The sequence below is a fragment of the Rhopalosiphum maidis genome, chromosome 2, assembly GCF_003676215.2.
Source record: "Rhopalosiphum maidis isolate BTI-1 chromosome 2, ASM367621v3, whole genome shotgun sequence".
Taxonomy (NCBI): Eukaryota; Metazoa; Arthropoda; class Insecta; order Hemiptera; family Aphididae; genus Rhopalosiphum; species Rhopalosiphum maidis.
The window spans coordinates 76,130,075-76,145,541 of record NC_040878.1 but is presented as its reverse complement, the minus strand read 5'-3'; positions in this window follow the sequence as shown (position 1 = coordinate 76,145,541).

Below are 15,467 nucleotides of genomic sequence, written 5' to 3'. Positions count from 1 at the left end.
AAAGAATTTCTAATTTCTATGACATACCATATAGTGTATACTTACATAATAATATAGTAAGTGTATTTTTTACGCAAACTATTCGCTCAAAATTTAAGATTACGCTTTATCAAATTATATATATATATATATATATATATATATATAGCCTAACCTAACCATTTACACAATCGATCCTTTTCTCAAAAGGTCCCTTTGGGTTTTAGTTTTACGAGCTCCAAACTAAACGTTACACAATGTGGACGTTAGATATTTGCATTGTGTTTATTACCTATGTATTATATGATACCATATGTAAATATGTAGATATATATACATATAGAACATCTTCATGTCGGCGGGGTTAAAGTACAACCACCGAGGTCGTACAATATTCATATAATACAACAATATTAATCTTATTATTATGTACTGCCCTGACGATACGCAGTACAGAGAGGTACGGTTGAAATTAATGCGCCATGGGTGTATATGCGTCACTATATCTATATCTATTTATGATATGTATATATTATGTGTGTGTAACGGGAACGCTGATAGTTTTGGGGTGTTTATGATTTGTAGCTTTTGGAGAAAGGGGTATGGGTATATATTGTAATTTTGGTAAGCGAGCGGGGGCGGTTTTGGGTCGTCGGGTGGTGACGGTGTACAGGGGTAGCTAAATTCGCAAGATAAGACACGTGCAACGATCGCCGCTTTTACACGCTTTCACCACGACGGCTGTGGTGGTGGTGTGAGAAGAGGCGCGACGCAATGGCTGCAGAAATAATCCCGTGAATACATAAATACACAATTAATCACTCTCTCGTTAAAATTGTGAGCCTGCCGCATCGCGTTTTCTCTGCTCCGCGCGTGAACGGGTGAAATACATACAATCACTCTTTGAATCTTTTCAACCTAATCGCGACCCTGTACATTAAACCACATGTGTAATCGCTATAATAATATTAACGCCATGTATACCTAATGTTTTCGGCGGTCGTTTTTATTGACGGATTTTCGTTAAATCGCGAAGAAGAACAAAATCGGTTGCAGGGTGACATTCGATTTTTATATTTCGATCATACGCCCGATATAGGTATCGGTATTATCCTACATTATGTAATAAATGTAGTACGGCCAGTACAGGTGAGGTGATTCACGTTTTTAAACTCAAGGGAAAGTTACATGTAATGTTACATTATTAGATCCATCTTGATATTTTTGAAAATAGTTTAGCATATTATTACTTGGTTTAACATTAATGGATGTCAATGGTGTCATAGTTGTTTGATTTATAATACATTTTAATAATTGTGATATCATTAATGTTATATATGAGTCACGAACCACTATATACATATAAATCAATATCAAAATCACTACGTACACCACGAGATTATATTAAATTCCTATACTACTGCCACTATATGGTTGTAAACCCGATAATTCGTACCATTCGTGAAATATACCCTCACCGCCAAGTTCTGCAATTTTAGAAAAGAAACTTTACCCAAAGTTTTTATCATCAACCGGACGCGGGTTTAATTAAAAATAAACTTTCGCAGATTGGACCCGACCGCCGGGATGGCGCTTCACTCGGTTATAACTTATAGTTATAATATTATTATACCTATATATATATGTATATATAGGAACGTTGAATCATTATTATTTTCTGTAATCGCATGTATACAAACGAAGAAAATCTTTGACGGCGGGTTTGGTAATAATATTACGTATATAATATATATGTTTATAAATATATATGCCTTGCGTACTATATATTTTTTTCTCAAAAACTACATTAAAACCTTATCGCCGTGCGAATGAAATTTTGAAACAAGAGTTGGCTTAATTACTGTTTTAAACTTTAATTTAATTATACATGTCACGTTTCGCCGACTATCCGACTCCACGTTGAAATATTATAAAACATTATTATTTATATCTTGATTTCATATATAATACATACAATTAAGTCAAAAAGACTGTTGGCATTAGCATTATACAGTTATTCGTACATTATTGTATAATAAAATATTATTTTTAAAATAAGAGAGTTGCTGATAGTTTAAAATTAGTAAAAATCAATTTTTAGAGGTGAGGGAGGTGAACCGAGTATATATACTTTATGAATATCTATACTTAAACAATTCATTTTTTTTTTTTAATTTTTCTAAGCTTTCTCTATAACGTTCATTCCGGTTATAAAACTCATTTATTGCTGGTTCCAAAGAGAGCCTTATAAGTGGCGTCCACTGTATGTAATATAATATGTATGTCGGATGGAACAAATAACCTTGTATTTAGGCTACCTTCTTTTCGGCTAAAATGTGCCTTTCCTTTTTTGGCTTCTGTTTTTCTTCTCAGTCAGCACATTTTTGTTTTAAGTTAACAATTAGAACAACTTCACTAAAACGCTTTAAATTTAACTTTATAAGATACTAAATATCAGGGACGTACGCAGAAAAAAGTTTTGGGGGTGTTTTTGAAAATCGGTTATAGAAAAGTTTTAGTCGTTATGTTAAGAATATAATAATATAGTAAATCTATATACATAAAATATATATAAATATATAATAAAGTTTTATTACGTGTATTGAAAAAATAAATGATATACAAATTAGGATTAAGAATCAATTAGTGTAGATCGAGTGACGAGTGTTTGGTACACTCAAAACCATATATCGTTTTGGCGCGTAAAATGTACGGCCGCTCGACGATTCACCATTCGTCTAACGTCTTGGTATGTAATTTGCATCGCAATCATATTATATATATATATGAGTCAACCTCGTGTGTTATTGGTGGCGCATCAGTTTCGTTATGAATACCTACGGGCTGCGGCCCGTCAAAGTCACTATTACCGGACGACGCATCACATCGAAATCGCCGTGCTTATTATTATTGTTATCAATGACGTATTTACGTTAATATCACATATAGTCCGTGACCCGACGTCAGTGATGTCACCACAGTATTTTGATTCACAATAAGTATATATATCGTCACCATCGCGGCTACAGTCAGCATATTTATGTATATATGTATCTCGTTCAGTGCCGCCGTGTCACTGCAATTACACATTGTCACTACATTCAAAGACTTGTTGACTGTTGGTTGTATGTTCCCGCAGTCCATGTCACACGAGACATTTTTTTTCTTTTACTTTTACAATATGTTGTCGAGACGTCTCCGACACCCGGCATCGTATTTCTGTACGACCGCAAAATACCATTTGCAATTTTGATCGGCTGCTTTATCGGTCGCCGTATTAATTTTATGCGTCTTCGGCAGTCAGCCTCCGCCCCAGTGTGCCACCGCTTCGTGGCAACCCGCTCGACGTTAAACGCTTTAGTACGTTTTTAATGTTTTTATCGTTGTTGTCCGGCTTCTTCGCCGGCTGTTCCGTCGCCGCCCGGCAACTTTTATACCGTTTGTCGTTATACTCTCTGTTGTCCTATCCGACGGCTTCAACTAAGAACTGCGATTTTACATACGTCGTCGGTTCGTCAACTGCTGTAAGTACGAACACAGATAAAGTTTTTATCTTCAAGTTTGATTACAGGTAAATTTTCTGTAATATAATGCTAATAATATAAAATCGAATTTACTAAATTTAATTTTGCTATGTTGTACGTTTGTCAGATGGAAACAGCAAATTTAAATGGTGTAATGTCTCCTTAATCCAGTGTATTTAGCTGATCGTAGACAAACTTTTTTAGTGGTCTAAAATCTAACATTCCCCTTTTTCAGTCATATCTCTTATTAATTTAAAGTTCATACATTTCCCGGTCCATAAATGCTCTTTAATATTTCCTGTATAAAATGAGCCTATAATGTTTAATATCAATTCGGACATCACCTTTAAAATTAAATACTTTTGATTTTGTTTTGAAATTAATATACTCTCTTGTTAAAAATTTGCAGTACCTATATGCATATATGCACACAACCACATTGCAGTATATGGTGATATCTGCTTAAAAATAATGCTAAGTACACTAATGGAAATGAACCACACGGTTATTGTCTATTTACCATAATCTAGCGAGTTTGATAAATCAGAAAAAACTCTGTAAAATATTTTTATTTAAAATTAAAGCCTAAACAATAATCGTATTGAAATTAATAATACCACAACGCAATCAATTAATTCACCGATACCGAAGATCTTGGCGAAAAATTCTATAGAACGCGTATACGAAGCTTGAACGCGTTACGAGTGTCATGACATCCGTCAGAAAACTATAGATGAATTTCTAAAGCCGTGGAAATTTAGATGTACATAAGCAAGCGCGAACGCAGGTAAAAATGTCGAGGGTGTTTTTGAAAAAATGTACATAAATATCATACTATATTCATATGTATGTCAGGTAATTTATTTTTTGTTCTTGATGATATTTTGGAGGGGGTTTAAACATCCCCCCTGCGTTCGTGCCTGTACATAGGACATCATGATATAGTTATTATCAGTATTACGGTAGGTATTATTATTACTTCAAAGTATTTGTTATATTATCGAAGTTATCGATGAAAAGGATACAAATTTTCATTTCGATCTACTGCGGACAACAGATAATCGGCTAACCGTTTAACGCACGGCATGCACGATATTTAGATTCGTACAACTGCGCTCTACTGTATACCGCAACGGTCACCGGTCACCGATTAAAAACGTTGTTGCGCCGTATAATCCCGTCATAATCGCGTCGTACTTGACTCGTCCCTCACAACACAATATACTTTAATACAATCAACCCATCATCGCGTTTATTTTCCGTGTTCAAGAGTATGGTTTTTTCAATATTTTCGGACGCGCACTCCCGCCGCGCACCGCCATATCATATACACACATAATATTTATTGTTCGTATACACACAGACGAGTAACGGTCGCATCGTACGATTAAAATACATGTGCGTGTATATACATATACAGTGCTCATCCGGTCGCGGACGAGCACTCCGCTGCCGACGTCGTTGCGCGGCGCACGTGACCGGCGGACGGGCGCGTATTATAATAATATAACATTATATACGCGCGCGACCTTCGCATATAGATTCGTACCACCGGCAGCGAGCGAGGGGTGCCGGGCCACGTGCGCCAGGCGTGCGGTGCCGTGAAAAAATTATCGACGAGCGGCGGCCGAACACCATAACAGACGCCGGCGGTGGTCCTCGGGCAAACGGTAAATTAGCTAGTTTCGGCATATTGTCCGCGGTTAATGGTTCGCGATGTTTTCGCGATGGTTGCGAAACGTTTACCTCCCACGGTCCCGCCGCGCCGCGGCCTACGAGCCGTACGACAACGGCGACGACGACAACGCGAGGCACCTCGCCATCGTCTCTGCGATGTGAAATAATTATTGTGAACGTCGTTCAGCGATAATGGACTTAATGCACTGCACCGCTGGTATATAAACATAAATAAAAGTGCTAACATCATCGTCACTGAGACCTATGTGACCCAACCTTATAGTGCGAACCGTGAAAACTTGGGATTTTTTTTATACACAATATGTTACGTAGAAATTATTATTATTTTTCGTTGTCTTAGTTTTATGTTACCGGTGTACACGAAGGTGATATAGTTTAGATTTTTGACTTTTTTACTTCTAGAAAATAAAATACGACTGACGGACTGTGCCATCTTTGCTCGGAATCGTTTGGTGTATGCAATAAGTTATCATTGTATTAATTCAAATTTAATCCATACATTACCTATTCAACAACGAGACACATTCGACGCTTAGGTACCTACTATAAATACAGCAGAATGAATACCCTGGTTTTTCAATTATTTTTGATGTGTGTTGAAAATTTTATTTGGCCGAATAAAGTTTCTTATAAGTATTTTTTATATATTAGCTAGTTAAAAAAAAAATAAACAACAAAAATACAGTTATATTTATAATTCGCACGTCATATTATATTAATTTTAAAATTTATTAATAATTCATGTCAAATAAAATTTAATTAAATTACTTAATAAAAATATTTTTTTTCGTGCTAAATGATAATTAATACAATTTTTGTGTATATTTACGTAGACATTTACATAATATGTACCTATTTTAAATAAAATCGATATAATAATATAATATAATATAACTTATACCACATACTATATTTTCAACAATGATTTGAGATTGTTAAATTTTCATATTATTGTCCTTAAAAAACTTTACACCTAGAATAAAAAAAAAACAACTTACAAGTTTTTTTTTTGTGTACCATAAAGATAGGTGTTTACGAATACCCGTTATAGACACCGTTACAGATCTCCTCACTATAAAATAGAAATTTCTATATTATTTATTACGGTTCCCTTGAATAACCAGTAGCGCTCCTGGGATCAGTAACGCGCAGAAAATAAATGTAGCTCTAAGCTAATATAAACGTTTGGTCAAAATTTAAAATATATAAGGTTATTCGTTTTTGATTACACCAAGAAAATAAAGTCGATTTTGACTTCCCATAGTATTAACTAGATCCAATTTGCTACTAGAATCTAGTCCTAAAATTGAAATATTATTTTTATTGTCCTAAAGATGAACATATGAAAAAATACATGTACATCATTCTAAAATCAATACATTTATCGGTTCGCTTAGAATCTAAAATTAGCTGCATATTTTTAATCATGTTTCACGATTTTTACAACATATTTCGATTATTTTTAATGAAATATGTCCCGCATAGTTCTAGTTTTAAATTATAATACGAGTATTATTATCAAGAACTTACTATACTTTTCACGTGATTAAGTTGGTTATTTATTTTGCATAATTTTTATCAGTCGTCTTAATATAGGTTTTCTCTGATCACCCAAAGAATATTTATAATATTACTATGTCGGCAACAAAATGATGGCCAATTTGCAGATACATATTTAAATAGATTTCTTGTTTAATATTATTGTAATAGTGTTATTGTTAAATTTTTGATTTACCGGAAACGTGGGAGAGTGACAACAAATTTCAAATTGTACAATCAAGATTAAAATATGATATCAATATATCACCCATTATTACTAGTGTTTATACCTAAATATTAACGTATGATCCATATTATTTAGGTATTGACTTGTTTATACATATTAACGTATACGCCCAGAATTCACGTGTTGACAGGGTTGCAGGGTGTGCGTTTACCCACTCGGAATCGCACCCTTGTTTTTCGATGTGCTCGTTTCGATAAATATAAACCTCGGTGATTTTACACTTGTGTAATACTCTGTATTCATACCACAACATGTTTTAATCCGATTTTCTTTTATCGTATAACCCTTTAAGCCATTTCGTTTTAACAGTCACGAGCAATGTCACAGAATAATATGTACTGTAACAAAACAAGTAATATGAAAAATATTTGTTTGTTGTTATTTTTTTTCTTGTTATATTTTAGATGCATAGCACCTACCTATCAGTAAAAGAACAATACTATTTAATTTGCGTTTTATTTTATTAATGATTTCTTTTTCACGTAATTTTATACTAAAAATCTACTGACGTTCACAGATTGTTATAATAAATTAATTATTTTTAATTAATTCGTGTAAACGCAGAAACAGGCTATAGTTACGCTTTAATAAGATTTTTAATAATGTTTTCCTTCTATTATCATCGCTATTTCAGTTTTTTTATGTCAAGTTTATTTTTTTTAAGTAATAGGATATCGATATGTTGATATTATCTGAAATCACTTGTTATACTGCTTATGTATGTAAAATATTACATGTATTTATGTCATTTTAATTTTTTTTTTTGGTACGCATAAATATTGAGCAGGGCACTATTTATTTTTTTTCGACATATTTGACATTATTGTGATGTGGCCGAGTGGGCCATGTGGGCCAAAATTTATAATTTATAATTTTAGGTACGCAAATGTATACTCTGCGTACCGCAATACACCCCTGAATCCTGATTTATGTTTACAATTTAGTAAACAAATCAATATAGTTGTAAATGTCAGTTTTCAATCAATTGTTAATGATTTATATAATAAACCTAATTTTATTTTCATAATTTCACAAACACTTTGCTTTTAGAAGTGTTTTCTGTTAATAATTATATAATATATCAATATATTATGTGCTAGGTTGACAGGTTACTTAAAATATTAATAATATTTTATAAAATACAAACTTAAACCCTAATATAGTCGTATCAACAAAATATTTCTATATTTATTTTACTCAACATTTTAAAACGTTAAAGTTATTTGCATAAAATAAAAATTTAGTTTAAGTAATGGATGATACACTTTGAATATTTATACTTTGTTACAAGTTTTTACCCTATAATGTTGTAATGCTGTATATATTTATACAATATTTGCATCGACTCATTTAGCTTTAAATTAATGCAATGTTTTTTAATGACTTCATTTTTAAGCTACAAGCAGGGATCAAAATGGTCCCCTTCTTATAATAACTTCTTTATAGGTTGGGCGTGTCGTTATTAAAACACTTTTCATTGGTTAAACTTGCATTTCTTTCTGTCAGTTAACTTTGCTAATTTACATTTATATGCAGCTTCTGATTTATATATACTTTAAAAAGTTTAGAAGTAGACTTCTATTACCTTTCTTCCATAACTGATGACATAAAAATCGATAAAAAAAAATATAAAATTATGTGTAGATATATTTTGGTATGATAATTGATCATTTTATTCTTGGTTTCTAATAAATAGATAGGTATAATATAATTAATTATAATATAAAGTTTAATTAAAAACGAATCAATTTATGACATCATAAATATCTAAATATTTATTTTGTAATAGACATACAAAATTGTTGGTCTTTTATGAACCTAAATAATTTCAAAGAAGTATAATAATCATATTAAAAAACGGTATATAGTGGATAATTTGGATAGTGTTTATTGTGGCTATTAAGTTGAGTTCAAGTTATCTTTTGCTTGACCGGTCTTAAAATATTAATACATTTATGAATTGGTATCTGATATATGTACTTGTAGAAAAATCATTTAGTTAAAGTTTAAAAACGTATGTTATGTAATAAAAAAAATTGTAAATTGGGTAAAACTGTAAGTGGGGGTATAGAACAAATAATTAATGATATTACTACCTATTAAATTTAATTATATTGATTACCTATTGTTTATTATTATAAATAATAATAATAATAGGTCTACAACGTTATTTGAAAATCTAGCGTATATATTATATTTCACCTATAAACTGTTAGAAGTATTTTGTATTAAATAAAGTGTATATATTTTGGTATGTGTTAATAACACAGTGTTATAATGTTTTACTTTTCAGTTTTTTATACACAATCATATTATTTTCATTTATGATGTATTTGATTTATTTGCATATTATAATTTTTATGTAAGTCGGTAACATTTAAAACCACTCCAAGTGAAGTGTAATGAAATATTGGTTTTTTTCTAAATAATTTCTTACAACTATATGATGTGATTTATCCAACTGGGTAAATCCATAAATAATGAAATATTTCAGATTTTTCCAGCGCAGTTATTGGTACTACATATATAGTGTATAGTATATTCTATATTAATCTTTATATTTATATTTATATAAGTACTCGAATTGCTATCTTGGTATTTCACGATTCGTTCTGCCACTGGACAGGCTCATCGAGTGTGTAAAATTATATGTTATAGTGTTAACATGTATCACATACAATGCACAGGGTCGTGTCTGTGGCGAGGCGATTATATATTATATGTATTATTTACATGTATACTGTATGTATCGTGAGAACTTTCACTCAGTGATTTCTACGGTCGGTCGTTAAAACGCGAAATAATATACTCCACCGGATATAATGTCGAGTTGGCAAGATTCGTCGCGCTGGGTATTATTATATTTATGACGCGCGTTTGGTAGAGCACGAGAGGAACACCGGCGTGACGTCTATATATACACAATAATTATTATGATATATATTATATGTGCGTATCAATACGGTATTGTTACATTTGAATTTAGGCCCACGTGTGCATAGTGTATATATATTCATATTGTTATTTGATGTACACGAACGACTCAATTATTCGACACCGTGACTAATTGTCGCGGGTGCGCGTTGTAAGTGCCGTCGATGTGGCTGTAGGGGGATTGTATATATTATTAACAGGCATGTGAATCTAACGTAAAATGAACTCAAATGTACTTTTCAGATTTTGCATTATATATATATTAAATATTAAAAAAAATTCAAACGTATAATTTACAGTGATTTATACTCTGTCCAGCGAGAGAACGCGTCACAAACCGACCAAAATCAGTTTTTCTGCGCATTCCCCAATGATACCCAGTCATAAGCGAACCAGTTTTGATAGCATAGTAACGCAGGAGGTTGCACAGAATCGGCGCATTCTCTCGCTGCACAGACTATATAGGTATAATAAGTATAATAATTTATTAAGTGAGGATAGAATATAATATGACATATTAACTGCGCGCGCGTAACCTTCAATATGACGATATAATATAATATATCCTAGTTTCTTGAGGAACTAGGACCTAGTAACTAGTTCATAGGTTAGATTAAACGCGTTCCACCGCATTTTGTTTAATACCATGAGTATAATATAATTTTCTAAATTTGAATGTGTAGACAGCATTGTTTTTATTATAAAATACTTGTGTTTATTTAAACAGCAAAAATCGGTTTTTTTTTTAAATTTATGTGTAGGTACTTACTATTCAGTTACTTTTGTTAAATTGTGTAATAATTTAATGTTTGAAGTAGTGTGGTGAATTTTCTGAAAAAATAAAATTTCTATTGGAAAAGAATGAACTTTTTTACTTTTTTATAATAATGATGTACCTATATTATTATCATAATATGTAAAATTGAACCGTTTAATATATATATATATATATATATATATTAAACAACAGCAAGTTTAGATGTTTTTACACATACTGATTAATTATCCAAAGACCCTGTTGATAGATAGAAAAATTCCATGTTATTGTGTAGTTATTTGTTTCACACAAATCAATGGGCTTTAAGTGTTTTAAGATTCTATTTTTAAGAATTAGCATTTTTTTATTTTTGTTAGGTAAACGTGGCAACCAATATTGAGCATGCATAAGTTAGAATAGCGATTTTATTATTGTCGTAGTATATTACTTAATAATAGAGAGCACCTTGTTTATGAGGTTGAGATGTGATGGGCCGTTAGGATTTTCATCTTTGTGTTTTCTCTAAGTATTTCTTTGAATCATCTTTATTGTTTCATTAGATTAGATGTCTTAGTTGTTAATTTGTACAAAAGCTGGATTTATTTATCTTATCTCTTCGAGGTAAATATCTTGGCTTCACCTTTGGCGCAGAGATTTAGGATAAGTTTCCATCTTGAGAACCACGAGGATAATTCTCATTCGTTTAACATGATTTATCATCGTTCGTGCAATAGCGTGTGTGTTGGACGCGCGCAAGCATAACTATTGCTATATTATGTGATTTGAACTATGGGGCGGGTCGCTGACGGTGTGGGAAACGCGATGCGCGCACCGTGACGAAACGGTGGCGGGCTTTTACCCTCCTTGCCACCCGTCAGTTCATCTTCGGGTGCCCTGACGATGCGGGGTGTGTGGTGGAGGGTAGTTTATCAATCGGTCGCCGCAGGGGCGCGACGGAGCGACGACCGTCACCGTCGCCGCCGCTGTCGGATCGTCCGTCACGGCCAGACGCGCGTGCCCGTCCCCATCGCTCTGTACACATCGCTATAACGTTATTATTATTATTATCATTATTATCATTATATTGTACAACAGCACCGCTTCATATTATATCGTTCGCAATGTTGTCGGCGGACGAGTCGAATGATTTGACATGTTTCGGCGGTGTTGGCGTCAGCGCGTAAAGTATAATATTATGTACGCACTACCGTTACGCACCGCTACGCACCACCGCTGTATTTTGTATAGGTCTTGCCGTCGCTACTACACGTGAGAATCGTTCCAATCAAAATTATTAAAGGTGCGTCACGCGTGTACATCTTTTTTTCGGGGCACGGGACAAGTTGGACGCGTCAAAGTATTTTGCGATAAAATCATTAAAGTAATTATTATTATAAGTATTTTTTAAATTAATATAGTATTATTATTATCAAAAATAAAAATAAAAATATTGATATTAATATTTAATGTTTTTTAGAATAACTGTAATTGATTGATTTTATTGTCATTCGCTAGAAATAATATTGTACTAAATTAAAAGTTGAAAAATAATTATACGATTTAGTGTGAAATTCTAATTACCCCGTGAGCTTGCATAAAGTATTATGAATTTATGCGCCATATAAAGTGCATGTTATACATACGACATAGTAACAGAGCTGTGTTCATTTATGGAACAGTTATTATCTATAGGTGTAAAAATGAATAACTTGTGGTTATTGCAATGAAGTCATGTTTGCTACTAAATACATTTTAATAATAACAATAATGATTTATAATATTATAACTAAAATGTAACTAAAATTAAAGTAAAAAAACAAATTATTAAAATACTTTTTTTTTATTATTATTTGAGTACGTATAAACTGCTCATATAAAATAAAAACAAATTACACTAATAATAAATAATAATATGATTTATAACATTATAGGGTTAATCACTTCAATATATGTATAATCTATCATATATTTTATTGAATTATATATAATATAAATATTACAACATGTATTTTTTATATCTTAATGAATCAATTGAAATCATAAACAGTCAGAATAACAATTAGATACAATTTTTTTTTGTTTAACCACTGTAGTTATGAATGTATTTATGGTTATGGTGTTGTATATTGGAATTAAAATACACGAATTTAAAATATAGTAATTTTATTCATATTTTATAAAATAATATTTATAGGATGTATTTATTAGCAAAGAAAATTAAGTGCGGAACATAAAACAAAAAGCAAAGCAAAATAAAAATGAATAATAGCAACGAATATTTTGACAATTCGTCGCTTGCCTGCCATTCATTCTTTTGCACATATAAAGCACGTTAAAGTCCATGAAAAACTCTGTAAAAATAGTTATAAATAAAAAAAATACAATTTATCAAATCACCCCTTCTCTAGTGCAGGTCGTTATATATACGTAAATATATAACTGAAATTGTACATGATGATGGGGTAAAAATACACATTCATATCGTACAAAGTTTGCTAAAAAATCATTTATGAAATATATCATATTCATGCATATACACGTATATATTTTTTTTCATCACTCTGAATTGGAAAAAAAATTGAATAACAGCATTTATGCTCTGAATTCACAGTTGTTATTGTTTTGAAATCCGAGAGAATAGTACCATTCAAATTCGACGTGTAATTTATATAGATTGTAAATCATCCTGAGAGTAAAGCGAGATCCGCCCGGATATGGAGCTATTCTCTCAATCCCCATTTGTTGACATAATGTTTGTCATAACATTAAAATAAGTAACGAAATGCAAAAAGTACTATTTAATAATATATTTTTCTGTACCTTCTGTTTTTTTTTTTTTAGTTGGAATTTAATCATAAAATATTATGTTTTTTACAATTATATTTTAAGTATTACATTATTAGATTGATGTGAGATCTATTTGTAAAAATAATTACGCTTTTATTATAATTTATAACAATGGTCGGTATAGTGGCCAGGGTAGATCCTCAAAATTAACTTAAACTAATTTAAATTTCTTAAGTTAACCCGCAAAACCCTATACTAAATATAGTTCTAAAATTAAAATAGTTATTAATTGTAAAAAAAATATAACAATTACTAATTATTTTAGGTATTTTTAAATAAACAACTTTCGAATTAAAATGTTTTCTCTATTCTGAATATTTTATAATTACCAATATGATGAAATGGCTGTAATATACATTTTGAATCACTGTATGTCATATTGGTTTTTCATATTGTATAAATAATATATTACATAATATAAAATGATATTTTATAAAGAATTTAGGAAAATCAACTAAAATTCATTTTCGATATTACAATATTGGAAGTCAATTATGATATTGTTTATTATTTGATATGATATTTATATAAAAAAATAGAGTGTAAGACTTACAAGTGCACATTTTTTTTTCTTGTGAGCACATTGAGTTTATTAATTTACGTTCAGTTCAGTTTTGTTGTATTCCATTATTTCCAAACGTGACAGATCACTAGAAATTTAAACTTGGATCACACATCACATCAGTCTTTTTTATTTAGTCAATTAAACGTGTTTTTTTATATACTCGTAAAATATAGTTTATAAAATATATGATATTATTTTTTTTAAACTAATTTTATTATACCACGATGGGGAAGAAATAATTATTGTTGCAATGTATTTTGGAGAATTCGACAAATCGGAAAGATTATGTAGATGCAATTATTTAAGACGGAAATAGTATTTTAATATATGGCTGTGTGGAGGGTGGCTATGGGGGCTATGGGTAATATCAATGAGGAGTTCTAATCTATTTCTATTTCTTTTTAAATTTTTTATTATGTTGTGAAAAATGTATTTTTAAATTTGTTATTATTTTACTATTTTTTTTTTTTTTTTTAATACGACTAATTTAATAAGTCCATTTCACTATCTGAACCTTAAGCGGTTACTAAATCAATAAAATTAAATTTAATTACTTTTTTTTTTAACAAATCTTGTATGTTAAACACATGTAAAATACACTTATGAATTAAGATATTAAAAATTATTTTGAGTAAATCATTTTATAAGGCTATTCAATTATAACTTATAAATGCATTTCATGCATTATAATATGGACATTTTTTATTATTGACGAAATGCATATATTTTAAAAGTTAGTGTAATAATAATTTATTATTTGGTGATATTTCATTACTTACATTTATTTGATTTAATTATAGCAATATTTAGTAATCTTGGTGTTTTGGTATTAACTGGGTGAAATTTAAAATACTGTGTAGTAATAAAATATTTTAACCATCTATATGCTTCTTATTTCTTATAGGAATATAACGTTATAAACTTCATATATCAGGAATATTGTTTTATAATTTTCTTAGCTCGTAATCTGTTCATTGGTATACCTAGATATTTATAACTTAATAATCTCTTCCATGACTTCAGACATTTTATTCAAAAATCGGTGAGCTTGTATTGTAATTATGTTAATTTGTTTTTTAAATAATTATTTAAAATTTGAGCTGTAGGTTGAATGTTTCTTTCTCTATTAATAAAAAAGTTTGCATTTCTGTTATTACCGATCACCAAACTTATAATTTACTTATGTTCCACACTACTAAAATTACCTACGTAAGTTTATATATTTTTATTTTGTATGGTCAATATTTTTTATAGCGCCGGCTTTTCATCTCAGATATAATATCGTTATGAACTCGATGCGTGACGATGTTATAAGTTTTAACTTATTTTACTTAATTTAACAATAAATTACTCGCCGATGGTAAATATAGTAATAAA